Here is a 5,714-nt window from a genome sequence, read left to right as displayed (position 1 = left end):
TAGTTTTCCATCAGTGGCCCTACATCCTTGTCCATCTGCTGTGCTATACTATCGGGCCGTGATCACTTGGGCGGTGATCACGGGTATATACTTTATACTATATACATGACACATGTGATGACTAAAGTCCGGTCGGCTCGTAGGAGTACCCGCAGGTGGATCTTTGTGGCGGAGCGACAGGGCAGGTTGAGACCACCTAGGCGAGAGGTGGGCCTGGCCCTGGACGGCGTCCGCGGTTACTTCGACATAACACGCTTAACGAGTTCTTGGTATTTGATCTGAGTCTGGCCATTTGGTCTATACGCACTAACCAGCTACGCGGGAACAGTTATGGGCACTCGACGTCGTGGTATCAGCCGAAGCTCTTTTTGACGTCAGCGACGGAGCGGCGCGCGCCGGATTGGACTGGAATGCCACTAGGCTAGGTCTGCTTCCGGCCGCCCTCGCAACGTGCAGGTGTGCAATGGGCGATGGGCCCAGACCCCTGCGCGCATAGGATTTAGACCGGCGTGTTGACCTCTCGGTTGAGCCTAGGTGGGGCTGCGACGTGTTGATCTTCCGAGGCCGGGCATGACCCAGGAAAGTGTGTCCGGCCAAATGGGATCGAGCGTGTTGGGTTATGTGGTGCACCCCTACAGGGAAGTTTATCTATTCGAATAGCCGTGTCCCTCGGTAAAAGGACGACCCGGAGTTGTACCTTGACCTTATGACAACTAGAATCGGATACTGAATAAAATACACCCTTCCAAGTGCCAGATACAACCCGGTGATCGCTCTCTAACAGGGCGATGAGGAGGGGATCGCCGGGTAGGATTATGCTATGCGATGCTACTTGGAGGACTTCAATCTACTCTCTTCTACATGCTGCAAGATGGAGATGGCCAGAAGCGTAGTCTTCGACAGGACTAGCTATCCCCCTTTTATTCTTGCATTCTGCAGTTCAGTCCACTGATATGCCCCTTTACACATATACCCATGCATATGTAGTGTAGCTCCTTGCTTGCGAGTACTTGGGATGAGTACTCACGGTTGCTTCTCTCCCTCTTTTCCCCCTTTTCTTTCTACCTGGTTGTCGCAACCAGATGCTGGAGCCCAGGAGCCAGACGCCACCGCCGACAACGACACCTACGACACTGGAGGTGCCTACTACTACGTGCAGCCCGCTGACGACGACCAGGAGTAGTTAGGAGGATCCCGGGCAGGAGGCCTGCGCCTCGTTCGATCTGTATTCCAGTTTGTGCTAGCCTTCTTAAGGCAAACTTGTTTAACTTATGTCTGTACTCAGATATTGTTGCTTCCGCTGACTCGTCTGTGATCGAGCACTTGTATTCGAGCCCTCGAGGCCCCTGGCTTGTATTATGATGCTTGTATGACTTATTTATGTTTTAGAGTTGTGTTGTGGTATCTTCCCGTGAGTCCCTGATCTTGATCGTACACATTTGCGTGCATGATTAGTGTATGGTCAAATCGGGGGCGTCACAAGTTGGTATCAGAGCCGACTGCCTGTAGGAGTCCCCTTTCCAACTCCTTGGCCGAAGTTGAGTCTAGTCATTGCAAAACTTTTACTAACATGGCTGTGTGTCTTACGGGCCCACGTCGCCATTGGGTGGTACTAGGATCTTTTACTCCTTGTCTATACTCTGGGACTCTGATCTCTCTTCTATTCGGGTTAATTGAATTTTGCTAAATCTGACATTAGGATCTCGTTATCACTTTCGCCCGGAGAGCCCCTTATTACTGATGATCGTCTGTTGCACGTGAAGACCCTGAAGATACTCTCCGCTGAGAACCCGAGAACTTGTGTTCATCGCTTTTGCAATTCCCTTTCAACGATAAACTCCTATGGATAGCCACGTATACTCGCCATTCATACAATGTTTCCCAGTTGATCTTGTTATTACAAGATACCCCGAAATTCTCTTTGCTGCTCCGAGAATCCTTTGAGCTTACTGCCTTGCTGTTCTTTGCCACATGAATACCATTAAGGATAATTTCTAGCACTCACCGGATATTTGCTCATCCTCAGTTGATTCATGTATTTCACAAAAGTCTTCAAAATACTATTTGAACTTCCGAAATCCTGAGTAGCCTATTGCTCTTGAAATTCTTACTAGCTTGCATTATGGTTAATCCCATAAGTCTAAATCTTATTGGCATCTCTTGTCATTATCATTTTGAGTCCGTTGATTCAATTTGTAGCGAAAGCTCGCAATCCTCAAGCAGATCCTAGAATTCATCCTTCCGGCTCAGACGTCATTTTTAATGTGAGCTGGATCTCGACCTATCAAATTGCCATCGATTGTACCCCTAAGCCTACTCAACTTATCCATCCTTGATCAGAGCGTTGCTTCTGACCCCCTGTTTGGAAATCATAATTCTTTTGCATTTGAACTTTGAGTTAGTCAGTTGTTTCTATAATCAGATCTCCTTGCGTTCTTCTTCCTCTGGTTGAGTACCGATGCTCACATCAGATCCCTTGTGGACCATCGGTTCCTTTGTTGGATTTTATCCGACAGTGTCCTTCATATTGAATAACCTTGTGAGCCTTTCCATGGGTATATAATGCCTTTGGTAAATTGTATCATCTGTTTTTGAACAATGCTCTTCTTTCGAGCTTGTAATATTTACTCCGAAGTTTGTGGTATATGTTCCTAAGATGCCTTGATGGGTTGAACCTATGCCTTTCATAATATGTGTGAACTCGAAAGTTTTTCATGAGTCATACTCTTCTGGTATTTTGCCAGATAAAATTTCAACACTACAACTTCTTTGAAAAATGAGAAGTGAATGAAAGGTTATGCATTGGAGAAGTGGGAGTCGACCTTGAACCTTTGTGTTCATGCCCATGCACACGATGTAGATCCTATCATGGAAGCTTCTTATAATAATAACTATTTCACTGGTATAATATCATCTAGTATTGGTGAATTGATCCTTTGCGATCGTGGTTCCGACCATGTTCTCCTTTAAACACCATTTCTCGTGCAAGTTTAAGCACTTGTCTTCTGCAAAGCAATACCCTAGTCCAACCTCTACCTTGATCTATCGTCGAGTATTACCCCCTGGTATCTCGAGATTATCATGGAATTGCATAACTTCTTATGAGTTCTTCATCAAGTGCTACATTCTCACTGATTCCAATTTTTCATGGGCTCTGAGTTATTAATCACGCAAAGACACCGATAACTGAACCGAGTCCGCATCACGATTAAACAACTCTTAGTAATCTCCTTTGCTTACGAGTTCGTACTCGATCACGTCATCCCTAGCCTGCTCGGCTATATCACTATCTTGATGATTTTAAATGTGCTACCTGGTCCTTATTCCCGGAGCACCACTTTCGACGATGAGCTAAGCTTACGTCGATTTTCCTCGTCATATTGTTTCACCTCGAACAACAAACTTGACCCCGAGTTTGTGTAGTATCTGTGGCTCCAATAATCTTTTGTTGCATCAGTCCTTTTGCTTGATGCAGTCGCTGATCAATTGCTTCTTCGTGGATCCCCTCGACAACAAAATGTCGTGATTATCATCAACATTTGGACTCCTTCCAGGATATCAATGGAATTCTTGATGATAAGTGCCATCCTCGTTCCTTGGTAATTTGAGTTACCATCGACAACATCCTTACATTCCTTTCATCATAAACTTGATCATGTTATGGAGCTCCTTGCTAACCAGCTTATGTTATGTTCTACATTGAAGTATTACTGTCTTTCATGTCAAGGATGTTGTGAGGATTGCCCCACCTCTTAAGAATTCCTGATATAGTAATACTTCTCGCCATCTCCATTCATTTCCAGGTTCACGTGTTGATTCTAACCAGGATATCAACAGGTGAACTGTGTTGTTCGGATTCTAAAACTTCTAGCAACCCTATTGCTTTGAAGTCAATGGTCGGCCGTTCATTCTTAGACTATTGATTATTGAATCACCATTCCAACGTTGGTCGTGCAACCCATCCCATATTTCGGGTGCACCTTTCAACCAATGTTTAATTGGGTATGTTTTCCTCGAGCATACCTCATTATATCATTCGATCTAGCTAATGTTATCTCCTTGGTCAAATAGTTGTGGAAATACATCTTTTGGAAATCTCAATGGATTGTCGCTGAGTCAATTAGCCACCTCCTCATCCTCTCGTTGGTATACTGATGGACTCTTGTTTCGGAACTCGCTTCCATAGTTCCTTTCCCGAGAATCTTACAATGTCATCTCGTCAATTGGTGTTGCACCTTTTTCTTCTTAGGCATCCTAAGTATGAGGAATCGTGACACCAATCAGATCTGAATCTCGGTCAGATATGATGGTTGGAACATATTTCCAAGAGTTATAACATTGGTCTCTACATAACTCGATAAGGTGGTGTCTTTGCTTAGCACCCCTAGCCAGAGGACCTTTTGCTATAATTTCCTTTTTAGCAAGGTTAACCATTCTTCCATGAGGAAATTGAAAGACTTATTCTATATGTTGTTCCTGATGAATCCTTGTGTATTCGAAGTCTGTCTTTTGCTTGAAGACCATGTCAATGCTATCTCGAAGCATGTCTGTGGTACTCCGAATTTTAATAAGAACATTTGAAGCACAATGCTAAACTTTCTTTATCAATTATCCAAACACCGTTGTATGGGTAATGGCATGAAATTTCTCTCCTCTTTCCTAAAGGGTTTTCTACGTTATATCCCGACATGGATATCATGCTCTGCTTACCCTTGGGAAGAATATACCCTTGAAATATGTGTTTAAACACATTTTCCTTTCCATTGTTCTGTTTAATCTGATAACGATATTTTCCTTTCCATTCTTTTGTTTAACCCTTCTTGAGTTCTATATGATCTAAGCAGTAATATTCTCCTGCTTATGTAAACACCTCGGTGTACAATTCTGTCAGCAAGACCCTGTTACTATTGTTGATGACATCCCGGTAGCCACCGATGGACGAGAACTTTGCCTAATGGTCCGCCTCGTTTCAACGAGCAGGAAAATGGTTCTCTTCGTCCCTCGCCCTTGGTACCGATGTTGTTGCCGACATAAAAGACAGGCTATCCTCTTACATGCCTTACTTACATGATCGTGCAAGACATTACTGCCCTTTCTACTTTTAACCCACATGGTGGGCCTATAACCCACAGTTCCACAGGATCGAAACCTGACTCTCTTGTACACCCCCTGTTCCCAAGGTTATTCCTCACGCTTGGCTTCGTATGTAATTCACGTGCCACCTTTCGTGAGATCATCAATTTTGGTATCAGACACAACACTTATTCCCGTTGCTCTGAACCCTTCAGGCATCGAACGATTGCCTGCCTGCTCGAAACTTCCCCACGATACCTCCTTACTTTGCTCTCGATATTGTCTTAAATTTCCATTCGAGAGTTACTTTCCGCCACCTTCCCCGATGTTATCAACCAGATAGTCAACCGTTCAGAGGTCTGTTATTCCGAAGTTACCCCTTGTCCTTTGTAAGTACGATGGAGTTCTCGAAGAAAGGATGCCAGCTTCATCATGATTAGCTTAAGCAAGAGAAATGAAGACATCAATGTAATGTATCGACCTCTTCGAGAAGAGCAACCAAGAACAAGAAGGTTCGTTAGAATTTCATAACCAAATCCCTTCCCCCTTACTCCCGCTCCTAAATCTTGGGACGACATTTCTTGTAGTGGAGGAGAATTGTGACGCCCGAATAATCAAGCTACAGTAAACCTCTACTAATG

The sequence above is a fragment of the Triticum aestivum genome, chromosome 6D, assembly GCF_018294505.1.
Source record: "Triticum aestivum cultivar Chinese Spring chromosome 6D, IWGSC CS RefSeq v2.1, whole genome shotgun sequence".
Taxonomy (NCBI): Eukaryota; Viridiplantae; Streptophyta; class Magnoliopsida; order Poales; family Poaceae; genus Triticum; species Triticum aestivum.
This window is presented reverse-complemented; position numbering follows the sequence as displayed.